The sequence below is a fragment of the Vanellus vanellus genome (assembly GCF_965231255.1).
Source record: "Vanellus vanellus genome assembly, chromosome: 26".
Classification (NCBI taxonomy): domain Eukaryota; kingdom Metazoa; phylum Chordata; class Aves; order Charadriiformes; family Charadriidae; genus Vanellus; species Vanellus vanellus.
In genome coordinates this window covers 32,288-55,207 of record NC_138931.1, presented here as the reverse complement: position 1 = coordinate 55,207, position 22,920 = coordinate 32,288, and the positions used below count along the sequence as shown (strand labels likewise).

At 57.9% G+C, this 22,920-nt stretch overlaps 4 long non-coding RNA genes across 4 annotated transcripts; all 4 read left to right on the top strand.

Annotated features, from left to right (window-relative positions):
• The first annotated feature begins 781 nt into the window (after positions 1–781).
• Positions 782–4,303, top strand: LOC309681898. The gene is made up of 3 exons (XR_014270078.1): positions 782–898; positions 2,212–2,307; positions 4,242–4,303. It is a non-coding gene; the product is annotated as an uncharacterized lncRNA (long non-coding RNA).
• A 2,412-nt stretch (positions 4,304–6,715) lies between these two features.
• Positions 6,716–10,232, top strand: LOC309681821. The gene is made up of 3 exons (XR_014270071.1): positions 6,716–6,832; positions 8,141–8,236; positions 10,171–10,232. It is a non-coding gene; the product is annotated as an uncharacterized lncRNA (long non-coding RNA).
• Positions 10,233–12,643: 2,411 nt separating this feature from the next.
• LOC309681753 lies at positions 12,644–16,170 on the top strand. Its single transcript, XR_014270063.1, has 3 exons — positions 12,644–12,760; positions 14,076–14,171; positions 16,109–16,170. It is a non-coding gene; the product is annotated as an uncharacterized lncRNA (long non-coding RNA).
• Positions 16,171–18,582: 2,412 nt separating this feature from the next.
• LOC309681736 lies at positions 18,583–22,095 on the top strand. The gene is made up of 3 exons (XR_014270062.1): positions 18,583–18,699; positions 20,008–20,103; positions 22,034–22,095. It is a non-coding gene; the product is annotated as an uncharacterized lncRNA (long non-coding RNA).
• Positions 22,096–22,920: the final 825 nt, after the last annotated feature.

Below are 22,920 nucleotides of genomic sequence, written 5' to 3'. Positions count from 1 at the left end.
TCCCGCCCCGCCTCGGCCCCGCCTCCACGCTCGTCTCGGCCCCTCCTCCCTGGCCTCTCCCGCCCCGCCTCCCTCGTCTCGGCCACGCCTCCCCGCCAGCCTCGGCCCCGCCCTGCAGCGCCGGCCCCGCACGGGACGTTGCCGGGCACCGCCCCCGGCGGCGGGGCGTGGCCAGGGCCACCGGGGAACCGAGCGGACTCCTTCGGCGCGTGCGGGGGTATCTCCCTCCCGCCGGCCGCCCGGCGGTGGCGGGGCGGGGGCTTCAAACCGCCGCCTGCGGCAGGCTGCCGGTCCGCTGGAGGCGAACCGGCTCCGGGTAGCCCCCGGGCGTTACCCGAGAGCTGACGGAAGGCAAGAGGGAAAGAAGGCGCAACGGTTTCATTTTGTGCCGTCGCACACAAATCCATCCCGTTTTGAAGAGGAAAAAGCCGGGGGTTGGTAAATCCGCCCCCCCTCCCCTCTCCGCGCCGCGCAGGCGCGGCCGCACCTGCCCGTCGCCCCGGCAACGGCCCCGCGCAGCTGCCGCTGTCTCTTCACCATGGCAACCGCTCCCGGGCGGATAGGCGGGAGGGCGGGCCAACCACAGCGCGGAAGCCGCGCACCGATTGGTCGGATTGCCCCGCGGGGGTGGGGCGCGGTGGGGATTGACGGCAGCGTCGAGCCAATGGAGCGGGGGCTCCCAAGGAGGGGTGCGGACGGCGGCCAATGGGCGCGCGGCGTGGGCGGGCCGGGACGCTCCGGAAGCCGAGGGGTCGTGGGGAAAATGGCGCCCAGTTCGAAATCGGAGCGGGGCGGCCCGGGGGGAAGGCGCAGCCCGGCGGGCGGGTCCTGTGGCGAGCCGGGCCGGGCCCGCGGGCCTGTCGCGAGGCCGTCGCGAGGCAGCTGAGAGCGCGTCAAGGTGAGCGGGGGGCGGGGGGCAACGAGGTGGGAAGGCCTGAGGGGGCCCCGAGGGAACATGGCGGGTGGGCTGTAGAGGACCCTGAGGCGGGGCGGGGCGGGGCGGGGCGCTGAGCGGGTGCCTTGAGGGAGGCTGGGGGAACGGGGGCCTGAGGGGGGAGGGGCACTGTAGGCTCGGAGCGGGGGGTGGCTGGGCCCGGTTCCCCGCGGAGTGCCTTCGGCCTGGGGGGTTTGGTGGTGCCGGAGAAATAAAGGCCGAAAGGGCGATAGTGAAGCGGCGCCCGGGCCGGGTGGGGAGGGGGGTCATCGGGTGATAGAACGATTGTCTTAACGGCAGTAAATTGTTACGGGTCTCTCAAACCGTAACAGATGTTTAGACCTAACAGAGGGGTTCCGGAAGGGAAGGAGAAAGCGTTCTCAGCCCTTACAGAAAACAGGCAGACCCTCTTCTCTGTCTGTCTGTGGTTTTCCTGTGCGCGCGAGATGAAGCTGTTTTATTTTTCTCCCTTGTTGCGGGTCTAAATATCTCTGAAGCTGCTGCTGCGGGTTTGCAATTTGCGTTGCTGCGCGTTTGTGGAGTTCTCGTTATGGATGACTTCTGCTGTGGCCGAGTGTCAGGAGGCGGTGTTCGGTTTGAAGCTTCAGAAATGGCATCCCCTGAAATCAGAGTAGGTGAAGCTGATCCTGCGCGTGCGGCTGCGCTCGCAGGGATGCTCGGGGGCTCCTCGTGCAAAGAGCGAGGTGCGCGTGGGCACCGGCAGGGTTGCGCTGGGGTCTGGGCGCGTGCCGTACTCCTGCTTTTGGGAGACGGCAGAGAGCGTGTGCCCGGTAAGGCCGAGGGCAGTCGAAAGCTGGCAGGGCCCCTGAGCAGGTTTGGTGGCACAATGGCAGTTTTAAAAGCTCGTGACCGTCTGGAGAGAGAGCCTGGAAAAAATCATTGCCTTTTTGGCAGGAGGCGGTTCGGCGGGCCGGTGGGTTGCTGTACCCTGTAACAAAAATGTTCACCTCGGGCCGTCTAGGGTGAGGAAACCTTGGCTGTACGTAGGCTTGAGAAAACGTACCTGTCCGTGTCTGTCACCTGCGTGCAGCCGGGAAGGTGGCTGTAGTGCAACTGAAGCTGCCGGTGAGTCAGCGAAAGGCAGGGTTGTCTGAAAAGTGCAAGAGCTCTCGTGGCCTGCCCCAAGAAGCGTCCCAAAGGTGATGCCAAGTACTTTTTCTTCCGCTCAGCTGCCGTCTTGGCAAGCCTTCATGGAGAAGGCAAGCTTGAGATTCCTCCCCGGCTTTACGTTCACGGGTTTCTTCCTCTCTCGGCAGATTGTCAACGGCCAGCCTTTCTCCGCGGTCGCCCTTTCTTCTGCCGTGACGGTACGGGACAGACGGAAAGGATCCAGAGTGGTCTGAGAGGACCAGGTACGTCTCCCATGTGCGTCTGCGTTTTTCCTAAGGTCCTTGTCGTGTGGGCCTTGAAGGTGACGTGAAGGATGTGCCGACGCTCCTCCCGTGATTCTCCGATGAAATATTTGAACACGAATACTAAAAATAAGGTGTGTTCTGGAGCACGTTGCGCCCATGCAAAGCTTGCTTCCCTCCGCTTATTTTCTCCTCCCGAAAGCGTAATCTCTTTCTGTGTGCTTACCGTTAACTGGCACTGTGAGAATAATGTTGTACTAAAAGAGGCAAGAAAGCGTTCGCAAGGGTTCAGATGTCCCGAAGAAAGAGACTTTGTTTTTGTGGTAAAAGCTGTATGCTTTTTCAGTCCACAAGTGTTTAAAATGTCTTCCAGTAGTACTGGAAAATCTTACTGAGATACTAGCCTCTGCATGCAAAGCAGTCGAGGTCAGAGAAGAGAGAAAGGACAAAGCGGGACAAAGCGGCGTGGCTTCTGCGTGTTTTCCAGGCTTTGCCAAGAAGCACTGGCAGCCCTGTAAGTGGTGACAGCGAGTCCCGATGTGTTTTTGGTGAGCTGCTGCTTCCCTAATGTCCTTTTTCGGCACCAAGACGTTGCACTCTTTCTCTTTCTTTTTAAAAAAAAAACCAAAGTCCTCAGCCCATCTTCCGAATTTGGTGGCGTGGCCGGTCTTTGGGTTTTCAGTCGTAACAGGCGAGATATCATCAAAACACGTTTCTCTGCACGTTCAGCACAGCCGAAAGCATTAGCCCATCTGCCGGTCCTTTTCGTTAGCCTTATGGATTGCGGGAGCGGGAATTTGATTCCCCCCTCTCCCCCCCAGTTAAAACCATATGGGGGATTTTTCATCTTGCTGATTTTTCTATCCTAAATTAAACTTTAAAAAAGGTTAAAATTGTAGGATTTACAAACGGACTTGCGTTGTTTAAACTGCAGCTGCCAAATGGCTGCAGCGTACAATGTATTCGGTGTACTTTGGCAATGAGGTATTTGTTCTAAAGCTTTAAAAACAGGGCCGTTTTTTAAATTACATTTAAACGTTTAACAAAGGCAATGTTTAAAACCAAATGTTTAAACAAAGGATACGTTTAAAAAGAGGCAACCGAATGTCAGCGGGGTTTTATTGCCAATCTTGAGAGGAAGCGCTCTGAAGTTCTTGATTTCTGTCTGGCTGCCAGCGGCGCATTTCCCCGGCGGTTCAGTAGCATCTCTCCTGGGCAGGGCAGCTGGCCAGATGTCCTTGCTAATCGTGCAGCACCGAACCCCCCACCCCCCCCCCGCCACCCCCCCTCCCCCGAGTCAAATTATAGCTGTGTATTTTGGAGATGGCTAGTTTAATGGTATGGATTGACAGCTGGGCAAGTTCATTTAGTGCCAAAGGAGAGTCAAATACTCTTGTAGTATAAGTATTTTTATTGGAGAGAGAGAGAGAGAGAGAGAGAGAGAGAGATCTCTCGAAGCATACGTGCACCTCTTCAGCATAGAGTGAAGGACTGAGCTTTGTTCTTTCTTGTTCATTGCACTCTTCAGAGCTTTACCCTTCCCTTTTGGCTGTACTGACCCAGCAAGGTGTGCAGCAGCAGCGGCGGCGGCGCGAAGGCTGTAGCTATTTGAGGGGGTCCGTCACGTCGATTCTGGTCACGGCCCAGCCCTGTGCGACAGCAGCGCCGTGAGGAAGACAGGAGAGGTTTCCCAGGGCCAGCCCGAGGGCTTACTGTCGTGCTCAGAATGGCACCAGTTAGTCTTAATACTGACTGGAAGAGTTTCAGTCGCTCTGGCTTCGAAAGGCCGCGCTGTATTTGGCGCTGAGCTGTTTCCCTGGTGTCCTCCTGTAGCTCCGCTGCTGTCCCGTCCCTCGGTGTGAGGGAATTCCTCTGCTTTCTTCTGTGCTCTTTGTTAATCTGCTGAAATATAATTGGAGCTTTTTGTGTTTCAGGTGTCTCGCCGTGTGGGTCTGGCGCTGCTCAGTAGACCCCCCTGCCCAGGTTTGCCTGCCGGTTGTTGAGCGCTCCGAGGGGATGGGCCCAGCCCTGGGTGCAGTGTCTTTGTGCCTTTTTGGGGAGGGGGGGTGGGTAATAAAAAGGGGGTGTGTGCGTGATGATGTCGTTTGGGGCAGCCCAAGGTCCCTGGGGGAGCGGCGGCGGTGATGCGGCAGAGAAGCAGGTGAGTGGGGGATGGGGGGGGTCACACGGGGTTCGCCTGAAAAGAGGCGGATCACAGCCCCAAAATGCCTGCAAATTCGGGGGACGGGAGGGGAGGGGAGGATTAGCAAGCTTTTAAACACGTAAATATGGGTGTGAGGCATTGAAATAAAGAAAAATCTCACATTTTAGTCTCTATTAATAAGTGAATAGTCATTCCTTTATGTAGGCGGAGTTCAAAATAACCCCCTAGATCTACTCTGTTACATAAAGGATTTTAGACTATAAAAAGGTGTGTCCCAGAGCCCGTTTTTGGCTCTGTCGTTCTCGCTCTGCCGGGCTGCCCGCCCCTTTTCTTTACCTGCTCTGTCTCTCCCCTTCAGCTCCTGGAGGTTTTCCGGTATTCGTCAGGCTTATATTTCCCCTAAATATATCTATGTCTGTGTGTAAATGGATACATAGGTGAAATGTCTATTCTCTGTAAGGGTTTTGAAATGCAAGGAAAGCCTATTTATAGAAAGCACTTAAAACCTCGACACACCGCCTTGCACCCCTCCCCATTTTTTTTTTTTTTTTTTTTAAATGTAAAAGTGCTTTCAAAAACTGCCCCTTCCCCTTCTCCCCCTTTTCCCATCCCTATTTGGGGCCGCTTTCCACTGCCGGGCCGTGCACACAGAGCGGGAGTTGCCGCCACGGCACAACACCACCCCAAAACCCTGCTTCTGGGTCTGCATTTGGGGAAAACAAACCCCAATTTTCTGTTTCGGGGGGAAGAAAAAAAAAATTCCCAATTTGGGGCTCCCAGGCAAGCTCCATCCGCCTGGATTGGTGCAGCTGGAAAGCAAAAATCCACACCCCCTTTTCACGCACAGAAGCGAAAATCACCAATTTCTGCATGGTGGATAAGCGCCGAAAAGCCCCAAACCCGAGTATTATGGAAAAGTGAAGAAACTCCCACCCCGATGCGAGGAAAAGGTGTGTGCAGTGGTGGCAGTTTGGTGGCCGCGGCAGGGCCGGCTCCAGCGTGGGCGAGTTGCGCAGAGTGAGGTGCCCCCCGTGAGTCACCCGCTGTGGGTTATCCCGGCCGGGTCCCCTGGGGGAGGTCCCCCCCGCGCAAGGGGGGTTGTAGCCCTCCTCGGCCCCGCCCCCCGCCCCGCCTCCAGTTGCCATAGGCCCCCGCCCCCGCCATGCTGCCCCGCCTCCCTCCGCGAGAGCGCCGCCTCCCGGCCCGGCTCCTCCTCCATCCCCTCCGAGGCCCCGCCTCCCTGGCCCCGCCCCGCCCTGCTCGGCCCCGCTGTGCTCTCGCTGCCGCCACCGTGCGACCGAGCGCCGGTACTGCAGCCGGGGAGCCGCGCATGCGCGCTACAGCGCGACGGTCTGCGCTCGCATGTGCCGCCTGGCGGCCGCAAGCCGGCACTGCAGCCGGGCGGCCGCGCACGCGCAGTACAGCGCTCTCGTGGGGCTTGCCTCCTCCGCCTCGGCCCCGCCTCCCGCCCCGCCTCGGCCCCGCCTCCACGCTCGTCTCGGCCCCTCCTCCCTGGCCTCTCCCGCCCCGCCTCCCTCGTCTCGGCCACGCCTCCCCGCCAGCCTCGGCCCCGCCCTGCAGCGCCGGCCCCGCACGGGACGTTGCCGGGCACCGCCCCCGGCGGCGGGGCGTGGCCAGGGCCACCGGGGAACCGAGCGGACTCCTTCGGCGCGTGCGGGGGTATCTCCCTCCCGCCGGCCGCCCGGCGGTGGCGGGGCGGGGGCTTCAAACCGCCGCCTGCGGCAGGCTGCCGGTCCGCTGGAGGCGAACCGGCTCCGGGTAGCCCCCGGGCGTTACCCGAGAGCTGACGGAAGGCAAGAGGGAAAGAAGGCGCAACGGTTTCATTTTGTGCCGTCGCACACAAATCCATCCCGTTTTGAAGAGGAAAAAGCCGGGGGTTGGTAAATCCGCCCCCCCTCCCCTCTCCGCGCCGCGCAGGCGCGGCCGCACCTGCCCGTCGCCCCGGCAACGGCCCCGCGCAGCTGCCGCTGTCTCTTCACCATGGCAACCGCTCCCGGGCGGATAGGCGGGAGGGCGGGCCAACCACAGCGCGGAAGCCGCGCACCGATTGGTCGGATTGCCCCGCGGGGGTGGGGCGCGGTGGGGATTGACGGCAGCGTCGAGCCAATGGAGCGGGGGCTCCCAAGGAGGGGTGCGGACGGCGGCCAATGGGCGCGCGGCGTGGGCGGGCCGGGACGCTCCGGAAGCCGAGGGGTCGTGGGGAAAATGGCGCCCAGTTCGAAATCGGAGCGGGGCGGCCCGGGGGGAAGGCGCAGCCCGGCGGGCGGGTCCTGTGGCGAGCCGGGCCGGGCCCGCGGGCCTGTCGCGAGGCCGTCGCGAGGCAGCTGAGAGCGCGTCAAGGTGAGCGGGGGGCGGGGGGCAACGAGGTGGGAAGGCCTGAGGGGGCCCCGAGGGAACATGGCGGGTGGGCTGTAGAGGACCCTGAGGCGGGGCGGGGCGGGGCGCTGAGCGGGTGCCTTGAGGGAGGCTGGGGGAACGGGGGCCTGAGGGGGGAGGGGCACTGTAGGCTCGGAGCGGGGGGTGGCTGGGCCCGGTTCCCCGCGGGGTGCCTTCGGCCTGGGGGGTTTGGTGGTGCCGGAGAAATAAAGGCCGAAAGGGCGATAGTGAAGCGGCGCCCGGGCCGGGTGGGGAGGGGGGTCATCGGGTGATAGAACGATTGTCTTAACGGCAGTAAATTGTTACGGGTCTCTCAAACCGTAACAGATGTTTAGACCTAACAGAGGGGTTCCGGAAGGGAAGGAGAAAGCGTTCTCAGCCCTTACAGAAAACAGGCAGACCCTCTTCTCTGTCTGTCTGTGGCTTTCCTGTGCGCGCGAGATGAAGCTGTTTTATTTTTCTCCCTTGTTGCGGGTCTAAATATCTCTGAAGCTGCTGCTGCGGGTTTGCAATTTGCGTTGCTGCGCGTTTGTGGAGTTCTCGTTATGGATGACTTCTGCTGTGGCCGAGTGTCAGGAGGCGGTGTTCGGTTTGAAGCTTCAGAAATGGCATCCCCTGAAATCAGAGTAGGTGAAGCTGATCCTGCGCGTGCGGCTGCGCTCGCAGGGATGCTCGGGGGCTCCTCGTGCAAAGAGCGAGGTGCGCATGGGCACCGGCAGGGTTGCGCTGGGGTCTGGGCGCGTGCCGTACTCCTGCTTTTGGGAGACGGCAGAGAGCGTGTGCCCGGTAAGGCCGAGGGCAGTCGAAAGCTGGCAGGGCCCCTGAGCAGGTTTGGTGGCACAATGGCAGTTTTAAAAGCTCGTGACCGTCTGGAGAGAGAGCCTGGAAAAAATCATTGCCTTTTTGGCAGGAGGCGGTTCGGCGGGCCGGTGGGTTGCTGTACCCTGTAACAAAAATGTTCACCTCGGGCCGTCTAGGGTGAGGAAACCTTGGCTGTACGTAGGCTTGAGAAAACGTACCTGTCCGTGTCTGTCACCTGCGTGCAGCCGGGAAGGTGGCTGTAGTGCAACTGAAGCTGCCGGTGAGTCAGCGAAAGGCAGGGTTGTCTGAAAAGTGCAAGAGCTCTCGTGGCCTGCCCCAAGAAGCGTCCCAAAGGTGATGCCAAGTACTTTTTCTTCCGCTCAGCTGCCGTCTTGGCAAGCCTTCATGGAGAAGGCAAGCTTGAGATTCCTCCCCGGCTTTACGTTCACGGGTTTCTTCCTCTCTCGGCAGATTGTCAACGGCCAGCCTTTCTCCGCGGTCGCCCTTTCTTCTGCCGTGACGGTACGGGACAGACGGAAAGGATCCAGAGTGGTCTGAGAGGACCAGGTACGTCTCCCATGTGCGTCTGCGTTTTTCCTAAGGTCCTTGTCGTGTGGGCCTTGAAGGTGACGTGAAGGATGTGCCGACGCTCCTCCCGTGATTCTCCGATGAAATATTTGAACACGAATACTAAAAATAAGGTGTGTTCTGGAGCACGTTGCGCCCATGCAAAGCTTGCTTCCCTCCGCTTATTTTCTCCTCCCGAAAGCGTAATCTCTTTCTGTGTGCTTACCGTTAACTGGCACTGTGAGAATAATGTTGTACTAAAAGAGGCAAGAAAGCGTTCGCAAGGGTTCAGATGTCCCGAAGAAAGAGACTTTGTTTTTGTGGTAAAAGCTGTATGCTTTTTCAGTCCACAAGTGTTTAAAATGTCTTCCAGTAGTACTGGAAAATCTTACTGAGATACTAGCCTCTGCATGCAAAGCAGTCGAGGTCAGAGAAGAGAGAAAGGACAAAGCGGGACAAAGCGGCGTGGCTTCTGCGTGTTTTCCAGGCTTTGCCAAGAAGCACTGGCAGCCCTGTAAGTGGTGACAGCGAGTCCCGATGTGTTTTTGGTGAGCTGCTGCTTCCCTAATGTCCTTTTTCGGCACCAAGACGTTGCACTCTTTCTCTTTCTTTTTAAAAAAAAAACCAAAGTCCTCAGCCCATCTTCCGAATTTGGTGGCGTGGCCGGTCTTTGGGTTTTCAGTCGTAACAGGCGAGATATCATCAAAACACGTTTCTCTGCACGTTCAGCACAGCCGAAAGCATTAGCCCATCTGCCGGTCCTTTTCGTTAGCCTTATGGATTGCGGGAGCGGGAATTTGATTCCCCCCTCTCCCCCCCAGTTAAAACCATATGGGGGATTTTTCATCTTGCTGATTTTTCTATCCTAAATTAAACTTTAAAAAAGGTTAAAATTGTAGGATTTACAAACGGACTTGCGTTGTTTAAACTGCAGCTGCCAAATGGCTGCAGCGTACAATGTATTCGGTGTACTTTGGCAATGAGGTATTTGTTCTAAAGCTTTAAAAACAGGGCCGTTTTTTAAATTACATTTAAACGTTTAACAAAGGCAATGTTTAAAACCAAATGTTTAAACAAAGGATACGTTTAAAAAGAGGCAACCGAATGTCAGCGGGGTTTTATTGCCAATCTTGAGAGGAAGCGCTCTGAAGTTCTTGATTTCTGTCTGGCTGCCAGCGGCGCATTTCCCCGGCGGTTCAGTAGCATCTCTCCTGGGCAGGGCAGCTGGCCAGATGTCCTTGCTAATCGTGCAGCACCGAACCCCCCACCCCCCCCCCGCCACCCCCCCTCCCCCGAGTCAAATTATAGCTGTGTATTTTGGAGATGGCTAGTTTAATGGTATGGATTGACAGCTGGGCAAGCTCATTTAGTGCCAAAGGAGAGTCAAATACTCTTGTAGTATAAGTATTTTTATTGGAGAGAGAGAGAGAGAGAGAGAGAGAGAGAGATCTCTCGAAGCATACGTGCACCTCTTCAGCATAGAGTGAAGGACTGAGCTTTGTTCTTTCTTGTTCATTGCACTCTTCAGAGCTTTACCCTTCCCTTTTGGCTGTACTGACCCAGCAAGGTGTGCAGCAGCAGCGGCGGCGGCGCGAGGGCTGTAGCTATTTGAGGGGGTCCGTCACGTCGATTCTGGTCACGGCCCAGCCCTGTGCGACAGCAGCGCCGTGAGGAAGACAGGAGAGGTTTCCCAGGGCCAGCCCGAGGGCTTACTGTCGTGCTCAGAATGGCACCAGTTAGTCTTAATACTGACTGGAAGAGTTTCAGTCGCTCTGGCTTCGAAAGGCCGCGCTGTATTTGGCGCTGAGCTGTTTCCCTGGTGTCCTCCTGTAGCTCCGCTGCCGTCCCGTCCCTCGGTGTGAGGGAATTCCTCTGCTTTCTTCTGTGCTCTTTGTTAATCTGCTGAAATATAATTGGAGCTTTTTGTGTTTCAGGTGTCTCGCCGTGTGGGTCTGGCGCTGCTCAGTAGACCCCCCTGCCCAGGTTTGCCTGCCGGTTGTTGAGCGCTCCGAGGGGATGGGCCCAGCCCTGGGTGCAGTGTCTTTGTGCCTTTTTGGGGAGGGGGGGTGGGTAATAAAAAGGGGGTGTGTGCGTGATGATGTCGTTTGGGGCAGCCCAAGGTCCCTGGGGGAGCGGCGGCGGTGATGCGGCAGAGAAGCAGGTGAGTGGGGGATGGGGGGGGTCACACGGGGTTCGCCTGAAAAGAGGCGGATCACAGCCCCAAAATGCCTGCAAATTCGGGGGACGGGAGGGGAGGGGAGGATTAGCAAGCTTTTAAACACGTAAATATGGGTGTGAGGCATTGAAATAAAGAAAAATCTCACATTTTAGTCTCTATTAATAAGTGAATAGTCATTCCTTTATGTAGGCGGAGTTCAAAATAACCCCCTAGATCTACTCTGTTACATAAAGGATTTTAGACTATAAAAAGGTGTGTCCCAGAGCCCGTTTTTGGCTCTGTCGTTCTCGCTCTGCCGGGCTGCCCGCCCCTTTTCTTTACCTGCTCTGTCTCTCCCCTTCAGCTCCTGGAGGTTTTCCGGTATTCGTCAGGCTTATATTTCCCCTAAATATATCTATGTCTGTGTGTAAATGGATACATAGGTGAAATGTCTATTCTCTGTAAGGGTTTTGAAATGCAAGGAAAGCCTATTTATAGAAAGCACTTAAAACCTCGACACACCGCCTTGCACCCCTCCCCATTTTTTTTTTTTTTTTTTTAAATGTAAAAGTGCTTTCAAAAACTGCCCCTTCCCCTTCTCCCCCTTTTCCCATCCCTATTTGGGGCCGCTTTCCACTGCCGGGCCGTGCACACAGAGCGGGAGTTGCCGCCACGGCACAACACCACCCCAAAACCCTGCTTCTGGGTCTGCATTTGGGGAAAACAAACCCCAATTTTCTGTTTCGGGGGGAAGAAAAAAAAAATTCCCAATTTGGGGCTCCCAGGCAAGCTCCATCCGCCTGGATTGGTGCAGCTGGAAAGCAAAAATCCACACCCCCTTTTCACGCACAGAAGCGAAAATCACCAATTTCTGCATGGTGGATAAGCGCCGAAAAGCCCCAAACCCGAGTATTATGGAAAAGTGAAGAAACTCCCACCCCGATGCGAGGAAAAGGTGTGTGCAGTGGTGGCAGTTTGGTGGCCGCGGCAGGGCCGGCTCCAGCGTGGGCGAGTTGCGCAGAGTGAGGTGCCCCCCGTGAGTCACCCGCTGTGGGTTATCCCGGCCGGGTCCCCTGGGGGAGGTCCCCCCCGCGCAAGGGGGGTTGTAGCCCTCCTCGGCCCCGCCCCCCGCCCCGCCTCCAGTTGCCATAGGCCCCCGCCCCCGCCATGCTGCCCCGCCTCCCTCCGCGAGAGCGCCGCCTCCCGGCCCGGCTCCTCCTCCATCCCCTCCGAGGCCCCGCCTCCCTGGCCCCGCCCCGCCCTGCTCGGCCCCGCTGTGCTCTCGCTGCCGCCACCGTGCGACCGAGCGCCGGTACTGCAGCCGGGGAGCCGCGCATGCGCGCTACAGCGCGACGGTCTGCGCTCGCATGTGCCGCCTGGCGGCCGCAAGCCGGCACTGCAGCCGGGCGGCCGCGCACGCGCAGTACAGCGCTCTCGTGGGGCCTGCCTCCTCCGCCTCGGCCCCGCCTCCCGCCCCGCCTCGGCCCCGCCTCCACGCTCGTCTCGGCCCCTCCTCCCTGGCCTCTCCCGCCCCGCCTCCCTCGTCTCGGCCACGCCTCCCCGCCAGCCTCGGCCCCGCCCTGCAGCGCCGGCCCCGCACGGGACGTTGCCGGGCACCGCCCCCGGCGGCGGGGCGTGGCCAGGGCCACCGGGGAACCGAGCGGACTCCTTCGGCGCGTGCGGGGGTATCTCCCTCCCGCCGGCCGCCCGGCGGTGGCGGGGCGGGGGCTTCAAACCGCCGCCTGCGGCAGGCTGCCGGTCCGCTGGAGGCGAACCGGCTCCGGGTAGCCCCCGGGCGTTACCCGAGAGCTGACGGAAGGCAAGAGGGAAAGAAGGCGCAACGGTTTCATTTTGTGCCGTCGCACACAAATCCATCCCGTTTTGAAGAGGAAAAAGCCGGGGGTTGGTAAATCCGCCCCCCCTCCCCTCTCCGCGCCGCGCAGGCGCGGCCGCACCTGCCCGTCGCCCCGGCAACGGCCCCGCGCAGCTGCCGCTGTCTCTTCACCATGGCAACCGCTCCCGGGCGGATAGGCGGGAGGGCGGGCCAACCACAGCGCGGAAGCCGCGCACCGATTGGTCGGATTGCCCCGCGGGGGTGGGGCGCGGTGGGGATTGACGGCAGCGTCGAGCCAATGGAGCGGGGGCTCCCAAGGAGGGGTGCGGACGGCGGCCAATGGGCGCGCGGCGTGGGCGGGCCGGGACGCTCCGGAAGCCGAGGGGTCGTGGGGAAAATGGCGCCCAGTTCGAAATCGGAGCGGGGCGGCCCGGGGGGAAGGCGCAGCCCGGCGGGCGGGTCCTGTGGCGAGCCGGGCCGGGCCCGCGGGCCTGTCGCGAGGCCGTCGCGAGGCAGCTGAGAGCGCGTCAAGGTGAGCGGGGGGCGGGGGGCGGGGGGCAACGAGGTGGGAAGGCCTGAGGGGGCCCCGAGGGAACATGGCGGGTGGGCTGTAGAGGACCCTGAGGCGGGGCGGGGCGGGGCGCTGAGCGGGTGCCTTGAGGGAGGCTGGGGGAACGGGGGCCTGAGGGGGGAGGGGCACTGTAGGCTCGGAGCGGGGGGTGGCTGGGCCCGGTTCCCCGCGGGGTGCCTTCGGCCTGGGGGGTTTGGTGGTGCCGGAGAAATAAAGGCCGAAAGGGCGATAGTGAAGCGGCGCCCGGGCCGGGTGGGGAGGGGGGTCATCGGGTGATAGAACGATTGTCTTAACGGCAGTAAATTGTTACGGGTCTCTCAAACCGTAACAGATGTTTAGACCTAACAGAGGGGTTCCGGAAGGGAAGGAGAAAGCGTTCTCAGCCCTTACAGAAAACAGGCAGACCCTCTTCTCTGTCTGTCTGTGGCTTTCCTGTGCGCGCGAGATGAAGCTGTTTTATTTTTCTCCCTTGTTGCGGGTCTAAATATCTCTGAAGCTGCTGCTGCGGGTTTGCAATTTGCGTTGCTGCGCGTTTGTGGAGTTCTCGTTATGGATGACTTCTGCTGTGGCCGAGTGTCAGGAGGCGGTGTTCGGTTTGAAGCTTCAGAAATGGCATCCCCTGAAATCAGAGTAGGTGAAGCTGATCCTGCGCGTGCGGCTGCGCTCGCAGGGATGCTCGGGGGCTCCTCGTGCAAAGAGCGAGGTGCGCATGGGCACCGGCAGGGTTGCGCTGGGGTCTGGGCGCGTGCCGTACTCCTGCTTTTGGGAGACGGCAGAGAGCGTGTGCCCGGTAAGGCCGAGGGCAGTCGAAAGCTGGCAGGGCCCCTGAGCAGGTTTGGTGGCACAATGGCAGTTTTAAAAGCTCGTGACCGTCTGGAGAGAGAGCCTGGAAAAAATCATTGCCTTTTTGGCAGGAGGCGGTTCGGCGGGCCGGTGGGTTGCTGTACCCTGTAACAAAAATGTTCACCTCGGGCCGTCTAGGGTGAGGAAACCTTGGCTGTACGTAGGCTTGAGAAAACGTACCTGTCCGTGTCTGTCACCTGCGTGCAGCCGGGAAGGTGGCTGTAGTGCAACTGAAGCTGCCGGTGAGTCAGCGAAAGGCAGGGTTGTCTGAAAAGTGCAAGAGCTCTCGTGGCCTGCCCCAAGAAGCGTCCCAAAGGTGATGCCAAGTACTTTTTCCTCCGCTCAGCTGCCGTCTTGGCAAGCCTTCATGGAGAAGGCAAGCTTGAGATTCCTCCCCGGCTTTACGTTCACGGGTTTCTTCCTCTCTCGGCAGATTGTCAACGGCCAGCCTTTCTCCGCGGTCGCCCTTTCTTCTGCCGTGACGGTACGGGACAGACGGAAAGGATCCAGAGTGGTCTGAGAGGACCAGGTACGTCTCCCATGTGCGTCTGCGTTTTTCCTAAGGTCCTTGTCGTGTGGGCCTTGAAGGTGACGTGAAGGATGTGCCGACGCTCCTCCCGTGATTCTCCGATGAAATATTTGAACACGAATACTAAAAATAAGGTGTGTTCTGGAGCACGTTGCGCCCATGCAAAGCTTGCTTCCCTCCGCTTATTTTCTCCTCCCGAAAGCGTAATCTCTTTCTGTGTGCTTACCGTTAACTGGCACTGTGAGAATAATGTTGTACTAAAAGAGGCAAGAAAGCGTTCGCAAGGGTTCAGATGTCCCGAAGAAAGAGACTTTGTTTTTGTGGTAAAAGCTGTATGCTTTTTCAGTCCACAAGTGTTTAAAATGTCTTCCAGTAGTACTGGAAAATCTTACTGAGATACTAGCCTCTGCATGCAAAGCAGTCGAGGTCAGAGAAGAGAGAAAGGACAAAGCGGGACAAAGCGGCGTGGCTTCTGCGTGTTTTCCAGGCTTTGCCAAGAAGCACTGGCAGCCCTGTAAGTGGTGACAGCGAGTCCCGATGTGTTTTTGGTGAGCTGCTGCTTCCCTAATGTCCTTTTTCGGCACCAAGACGTTGCACTCTTTCTCTTTCTTTTTAAAAAAAAACCAAAGTCCTCAGCCCATCTTCCGAATTTGGTGGCGTGGCCGGTCTTTGGGTTTTCAGTCGTAACAGGCGAGATATCATCAAAACACGTTTCTCTGCACGTTCAGCACAGCCGAAAGCATTAGCCCATCTGCCGGTCCTTTTCGTTAGCCTTATGGATTGCGGGAGCGGGAATTTGATTCCCCCCTCTCCCCCCCAGTTAAAACCATATGGGGGATTTTTCATCTTGCTGATTTTTCTATCCTAAATTAAACTTTAAAAAAGGTTAAAATTGTAGGATTTACAAACGGACTTGCGTTGTTTAAACTGCAGCTGCCAAATGGCTGCAGCGTACAATGTATTCGGTGTACTTTGGCAATGAGGTATTTGTTCTAAAGCTTTAAAAACAGGGCCGTTTTTTAAATTACATTTAAACGTTTAACAAAGGCAATGTTTAAAACCAAATGTTTAAACAAAGGATACGTTTAAAAAGAGGCAACCGAATGTCAGCGGGGTTTTATTGCCAATCTTGAGAGGAAGCGCTCTGAAGTTCTTGATTTCTGTCTGGCTGCCAGCGGCGCATTTCCCCGGCGGTTCAGTAGCATCTCTCCTGGGCAGGGCAGCTGGCCAGATGTCCTTGCTAATCGTGCAGCACCGAACCCCCCACCCCCCCCCCGCCACCCCCCCTCCCCCGAGTCAAATTATAGCTGTGTATTTTGGAGATGGCTAGTTTAATGGTATGGATTGACAGCTGGGCAAGCTCATTTAGTGCCAAAGGAGAGTCAAATACTCTTGTAGTATAAGTATTTTTATTGGAGAGAGAGAGAGAGAGAGAGAGAGAGAGAGAGAGATCTCTCGAAGCATACGTGCACCTCTTCAGCATAGAGTGAAGGACTGAGCTTTGTTCTTTCTTGTTCATTGCACTCTTCAGAGCTTTACCCTTCCCTTTTGGCTGTACTGACCCAGCAAGGTGTGCAGCAGCAGCGGCGGCGGCGCGAGGGCTGTAGCTATTTGAGGGGGTCCGTCACGTCGATTCTGGTCACGGCCCAGCCCTGTGCGACAGCAGCGCCGTGAGGAAGACAGGAGAGGTTTCCCAGGGCCAGCCCGAGGGCTTACTGTCGTGCTCAGAATGGCACCAGTTAGTCTTAATACTGACTGGAAGAGTTTCAGTCGCTCTGGCTTCGAAAGGCCGCGCTGTATTTGGCGCTGAGCTGTTTCCCTGGTGTCCTCCTGTAGCTCCGCTGCCGTCCCGTCCCTCGGTGTGAGGGAATTCCTCTGCTTTCTTCTGTGCTCTTTGTTAATCTGCTGAAATATAATTGGAGCTTTTTGTGTTTCAGGTGTCTCGCCGTGTGGGTCTGGCGCTGCTCAGTAGACCCCCCTGCCCAGGTTTGCCTGCCGGTTGTTGAGCGCTCCGAGGGGATGGGCCCAGCCCTGGGTGCAGTGTCTTTGTGCCTTTTTGGGGAGGGGGGGTGGGTAATAAAAAGGGGGTGTGTGCATGATGATGTCGTTTGGGGCAGCCCAAGGTCCCTGGGGGAGCGGCGGCGGTGATGCGGCAGAGAAGCAGGTGAGTGGGGGATGGGGGGGGTCACACGGGGTTCGCCTGAAAAGAGGCGGATCACAGCCCCAAAATGCCTGCAAATTCGGGGGACGGGAGGGGAGGGGAGGATTAGCAAGCTTTTAAACACGTAAATATGGGTGTGAGGCATTGAAATAAAGAAAAATCTCACATTTTAGTCTCTATTAATAAGTGAATAGTCATTCCTTTATGTAGGCGGAGTTCAAAATAACCCCCTAGATCTACTCTGTTACATAAAGGATTTTAGACTATAAAAAGGTGTGTCCCAGAGCCCGTTTTTGGCTCTGTCGTTCTCGCTCTGCCGGGCTGCCCGCCCCTTTTCTTTACCTGCTCTGTCTCTCCCCTTCAGCTCCTGGAGGTTTTCCGGTATTCGTCAGGCTTATATTTCCCCTAAATATATCTATGTCTGTGTGTAAATGGATACATAGGTGAAATGTCTATTCTCTGTAAGGGTTTTGAAATGCAAGGAAAGCCTATTTATAGAAAGCACTTAAAACCTCGACACACCGCCTTGCACCCCTCCCCATTTTTTTTTTTTTTTTTTTTAAATGTAAAAGTGCTTTCAAAAACTGCCCCTTCCCCTTCTCCCCCTTTTCCCATCCCTATTTGGGGCCGCTTTCCACTGCCGGGCCGTGCACACAGAGCGGGAGTTGCCGCCACGGCACAACACCACCCCAAAACCCTGCTTCTGGGTCTGCATTTGGGGAAAACAAACCCCAATTTTCTGTTTCGGGGGGAAGAAAAAAAAAATTCCCAATTTGGGGCTCCCAGGCAAGCTCCATCCGCCTGGATTGGTGCAGCTGGAAAGCAAAAATCCACACCCCCTTTTCACGCACAGAAGCGAAAATCACCAATTTCTGCATGGTGGATAAGCGCCGAAAAGCCCCAAACCCGAGTATTATGGAAAAGTGAAGAAACTCCCACCCCGATGCGAGGAAAAGGTGTGTGCAGTGGTGGCAGTTTGGTGGCCGCGGCAGGGCCGGCTCCAGCGTGGGCGAGTTGCGCAGAGTGAGGTGCCCCCCGTGAGTCACCCGCTGTGGGTTATCCCGGCCGGGTCCCCTGGGGGAGGTCCCCCCCGCGCAAGGGGGGTTGTAGCCCTCCTCGGCCCCGCCCCCCGCCCCGCCTCCAGTTGCCATAGGCCCCCGCCCCCGCCATGCTGCCCCGCCTCCCTCCGCGAGAGCGCCGCCTCCCGGCCCGGCTCCTCCTCCATCCCCTCCGAGGCCCCGCCTCCCTGGCCCCGCCCCGCCCTGCTCGGCCCCGCTGTGCTCTCGCTGCCGCCACCGTGCGACCGAGCGCCGGTACTGCAGCCGGGGAGCCGCGCATGCGCGCTACAGCGCGACGGTCTGCGCTCGCATGTGCCGCCTGGCGGCCGCAAGCCGGCACTGCAGCCGGGCGGCCGCGCACGCGCAGTACAGCGCTCTCGTGGGGCCTGCCTCCTCCGCCTCGGCCCCGCCTCCCGCCCCGCCTCGGCCCCGCCTCCACGCTCGTCTCGGCCCCTCCTCCCTGGCCTCTCCCGCCCCGCCTCCCTCGTCTCGGCCACGCCTCCCCGCCAGCCTCGGCCCCGCCCTGCAGCGCCGGCCCCGCACGGGACGTTGCCGGGCACCGCCCCCGGCGGCGGGGCGTGGCCAGGGCCACCGGGGAACCGAGCGGACTCCTTCGGCGCGTGCGGGGGTATCTCCCTCCCGCCGGCCGCCCGGCGGTGGCGGGGCGGGGGCTTCAAACCGCCGCCTGCGGCAGGCTGCCGGTCCGCTGGAGGCGAACCGGCTCCGGGTAGCCCCCGGGCGTTACCCGAGAGCTGACGGAAGGCAAGAGGGAAAGAAGGCGCAACGGTTTCATTTTGTGCCGTCGCACACAAATCCATCCCGTTTTGAAGAGGAAAAAGCCGGGGGTTGGTAAATCCGCCCCCCCTCCCCTCTCCGCGCCGCGCAGGCGCGGCCGCACCTGCCCGTCGCCCCGGCAACGGCCCCGCGCAGCTGCCGCTGTCTCTTCACCATGGCAACCGCTCCCGGGCGGATAGGCGGGAGGGCGGGCCAACCACAGCGCGGAAGCCGCGCACCGATTGGTCGGATTGCCCCGCGGGGGTGGGGCGCGGTGGGGATTGACGGCAGCGTCGAGCCAATGGAGCGGGGGCTCCCAAGGAGGGGTGCGGACGGCGGCCAATGGGCGCGCGGCGTGGGCGGGCCGGGACGCTCCGGAAGCCGAGGGGTCGTGGGGAAAATGGCGCCCAGTTCGAAATCGGAGCGGGGCGGCCCGGGGGGAAGGCGCAGCCCGGCGGGCGGGTCCTGTGGCGAGCCGGGCCGGGCCCGCGGGCCTGTCGCGAGGCCGTCGCGAGGCAGCTGAGAGCGCGTCAAGGTGAGCGGGGGGCGGGGGGCAACGAGGTGGGAAGGCCTGAGGGGGCCCCGAGGGAACATGGCGGGTGGGCTGTAGAGGACCCTGAGGCGGGGCGGGGCGGGGCGCTGAGCGGGTGCCTTGAGGGAGGCTGGGGGAACGGGGGCCTGAGGGGGGAGGGGCACTGTAGGCTCGGAGCGGGGGGTGGCTGGGCCCGGTTCCCCGCGGGGTGCCTTCGGCCTGGGGGGTTTGGTGGTGCCGGAGAAATAAAGGCCGAAAGGGCGATAGTGAAGCGGCGCCCGGGCCGGGTGGGGAGGGGGGTCATCGGGTGATAGAACGATTGTCTTAACGGCAGTAAATTGTTACGGGTCTCTCAAACCGTAACAGATGTTTAGACCTAACAGAGGGGTTCCGGAAGGGAAGGAGAAAGCGTTCTCAGCCCTTACAGAAAACAGGCAGACCCTCTTCTCTGTCTGTCTGTGGCTTTCCTGTGCGCGCGAGATGAAGCTGTTTTATTTTTCTCCCTTGTTGCGGGTCTAAATATCTCTGAAGCTGCTGCTGCGGGTTTGCAATTTGCGTTGCTGCGCGTTTGTGGAGTTCTCGTTATGGATGACTTCTGCTGTGGCCGAGTGTCAGGAGGCGGTGTTCGGTTTGAAGCTTCAGAAATGGCATCCCCTGAAATCAGAGTAGGTGAAGCTGATCCTGCGCGTGCGGCTGCGCTCGCAGGGATGCTCGGGGGCTCCTCGTGCAAAGAGCGAGGTGCGCATGGGCACCGGCAGGGTTGCGCTGGGGTCTGGGCGCGTGCCGTACTCCTGCTTTTGGGAGACGGCAGAGAGCGTGTGCCCGGTAAGGCCGAGGGCAGTCGAAAGCTGGCAGGGCCCCTGAGCAGGTTTGGTGGCACAATGGCAGTTTTAAAAGCTCGTGACCGTCTGGAGAGAGAGCCTGGAAAAAATCATTGCCTTTTTGGCAGGAGGCGGTTCGGCGGGCCGGTGGGTTGCTGTACCCTGTAACAAAAATGTTCACCTCGGGCCGTCTAGGGTGAGGAAACCTTGGCTGTACGTAGGCTTGAGAAAACGTACCTGTCCGTGTCTGTCACCTGCGTGCAGCCGGGAAGGTGGCTGTAGTGCAACTGAAGCTGCCGGTGAGTCAGCGAAAGGCAGGGTTGTCTGAAAAGTGCAAGAGCTCTCGTGGCCTGCCCCAAGAAGCGTCCCAAAGGTGATGCCAAGTACTTTTTCTTCCGCTCAGCTGCCGTCTTGGCAAGCCTTCATGGAGAAGGCAAGCTTGAGATTCCTCCCCGGCTTTACGTTCACGGGTTTCTTCCTCTCTCGGCAGATTGTCAACGGCCAGCCTTTCTCCGCGGTCGCCCTTTCTTCTGCCGTGACGGTACGGGACAGACGGAAAGGATCCAGAGTGGTCTGAGAGGACCAGGTACGTCTCCCATGTGCGTCTGCGTTTTTCCTAAGGTCCTTGTCGTGTGGGCCTTGAAGGTGACGTGAAGGATGTGCCGACGCTCCTCCCGTGATTCTCCGATGAAATATTTGAACACGAATACTAAAAATAAGGTGTGTTCTGGAGCACGTTGCGCCCATGCAAAGCTTGCTTCCCTCCGCTTATTTTCTCCTCCCGAAAGCGTAATCTCTTTCTGTGTGCTTACCGTTAACTGGCACTGTGAGAATAATGTTGTACTAAAAGAGGCAAGAAAGCGTTCGCAAGGGTTCAGATGTCCCGAAGAAAGAGACTTTGTTTTTGTGGTAAAAGCTGTATGCTTTTTCAGTCCACAAGTGTTTAAAATGTCTTCCAGTAGTACTGGAAAATCTTACTGAGATACTAGCCTCTGCATGCAAAGCAGTCGAGGTCAGAGAAGAGAGAAAGGACAAAGCGGGACAAAGCGGCGTGGCTTCTGCGTGTTTTCCAGGCTTTGCCAAGAAGCACTGGCAGCCCTGTAAGTGGTGACAGCGAGTCCCGATGTGTTTTTGGTGAGCTGCTGCTTCCCTAATGTCCTTTTTCGGCACCAAGACGTTGCACTCTTTCTCTTTCTTTTTAAAAAAAAAACCAAAGTCCTCAGCCCATCTTCCGAATTTGGTGGCGTGGCCGGTCTTTGGGTTTTCAGTCGTAACAGGCGAGATATCATCAAAACACGTTTCTCTGCACGTTCAGCACAGCCGAAAGCATTAGCCCATCTGCCGGTCCTTTTCGTTAGCCTTATGGATTGCGGGAGCGGGAATTTGATTCCCCCCTCTCCCCCCCAGTTAAAACCATATGGGGGATTTTTCATCTTGCTGATTTTTCTATCCTAAATTAAACTTTAAAAAAGGTTAAAATTGTAGGATTTACAAACGGACTTGCGTTGTTTAAACTGCAGCTGCCAAATGGCTGCAGCGTACAATGTATTCGGTGTACTTTGGCAATGAGGTATTTGTTCTAAAGCTTTAAAAACAGGGCCGTTTTTTAAATTACATTTAAACGTTTAACAAAGGCAATGTTTAAAACCAAATGTTTAAACAAAGGATACGTTTAAAAAGAGGCAACCGAATGTCAGCGGGGTTTTATTGCCAATCTTGAGAGGAAGCGCTCTGAAGTTCTTGATTTCTGTCTGGCTGCCAGCGGCGCATTTCCCCGGCGGTTCAGTAGCATCTCTCCTGGGCAGGGCAGCTGGCCAGATGTCCTTGCTAATCGTGCAGCACCGAACCCCCCACCCCCCCCCCGCCACCCCCCCTCCCCCGAGTCAAATTATAGCTGTGTATTTTGGAGATGGCTAGTTTAATGGTATGGATTGACAGCTGGGCAAGCTCATTTAGTGCCAAAGGAGAGTCAAATACTCTTGTAGTATAAGTATTTTTATTGGAGAGAGAGAGAGAGAGAGAGAGAGAGATCTCTCGAAGCATACGTGCACCTCTTCAGCATAGAGTGAAGGACTGAGCTTTGTTCTTTCTTGTTCATTGCACTCTTCAGAGCTTTACCCTTCCCTTTTGGCTGTACTGACCCAGCAAGGTGTGCAGCAGCAGCGGCGGCGGCGCGAAGGCTGTAGCTATTTGAGGGGGTCCGTCACGTCGATTCTGGTCACGGCCCAGCCCTGTGCGACAGCAGCGCCGTGAGGAAGACAGGAGAGGTTTCCCAGGGCCAGCCCGAGGGCTTACTGTCGTGCTCAGAATGGCACCAGTTAGTCTTAATACTGACTGGAAGAGTTTCAGTCGCTCTGGCTTCGAAAGGCCGCGCTGTATTTGGCGCTGAGCTGTTTCCCTGGTGTCCTCCTGTAGCTCCGCTGCCGTCCCGTCCCTCGGTGTGAGGGAATTCCTCTGCTTTCTTCTGTGCTCTTTGTTAATCTGCTGAAATATAATTGGAGCTTTTTGTGTTTCAGGTGTCTCGCCGTGTGGGTCTGGCGCTGCTCAGTAGACCCCCCTGCCCAGGTTTGCCTGCCGGTTGTTGAGCGCTCCGAGGGGATGGGCCCAGCCCTGGGTGCAGTGTCTTTGTGCCTTTTTGGGGAGGGGGGGTGGGTAATAAAAAGGGGGTGTGTGCGTGATGATGTCGTTTGGGGCAGCCCAAGGTCCCTGGGGGAGCGGCGGCGGTGATGCGGCAGAGAAGCAGGTGAGTGGGGGATGGGGGGGGGTCACACGGGGTTCGCCTGAAAAGAGGCGGATCACAGCCCCAAAATGCCTGCAAATTCGGGGGAGGGGAGGGGAGGATTAGCAAGCTTTTAAACACGTAAATATGGGTGTGAGGCATTGAAATAAAGAAAAATCTCACATTTTAGTCTCTATTAATAAGTGAATAGTCATTCCTTTATGTAGGCGGAGTTCAAAATAACCCCCTAGATCTACTCTGTTACATAAAGGATTTTAGACTATAAAAAGGTGTGTCCCAGAGCCCGTTTTTGGCTCTGTCGTTCTCGCTCTGCCGGGCTGCCCGCCCCTTTTCTTTACCTGCTCTGTCTCTCCCCTTCAGCTCCTGGAGGTTTTCCGGTATTCGTCAGGCTTATATTTCCCCTAAATATATCTATGTCTGTGTGTAAATGGATACATAGGTGAAATGTCTATTCTCTGTAAGGGTTTTGAAATGCAAGGAAAGCCTATTTATAGAAAGCACTTAAAACCTCGACACACCGCCTTGCACCCCTCCCCATTTTTTTTTTTTTTTTTTTTAAATGTAAAAGTGCTTTCAAAAACTGCCCCTTCCCCTTCTCCCCCTTTTCCCATCCCTATTTGGGGCCGCTTTCCACTGCCGGGCCGTGCACACAGAGCGGGAGTT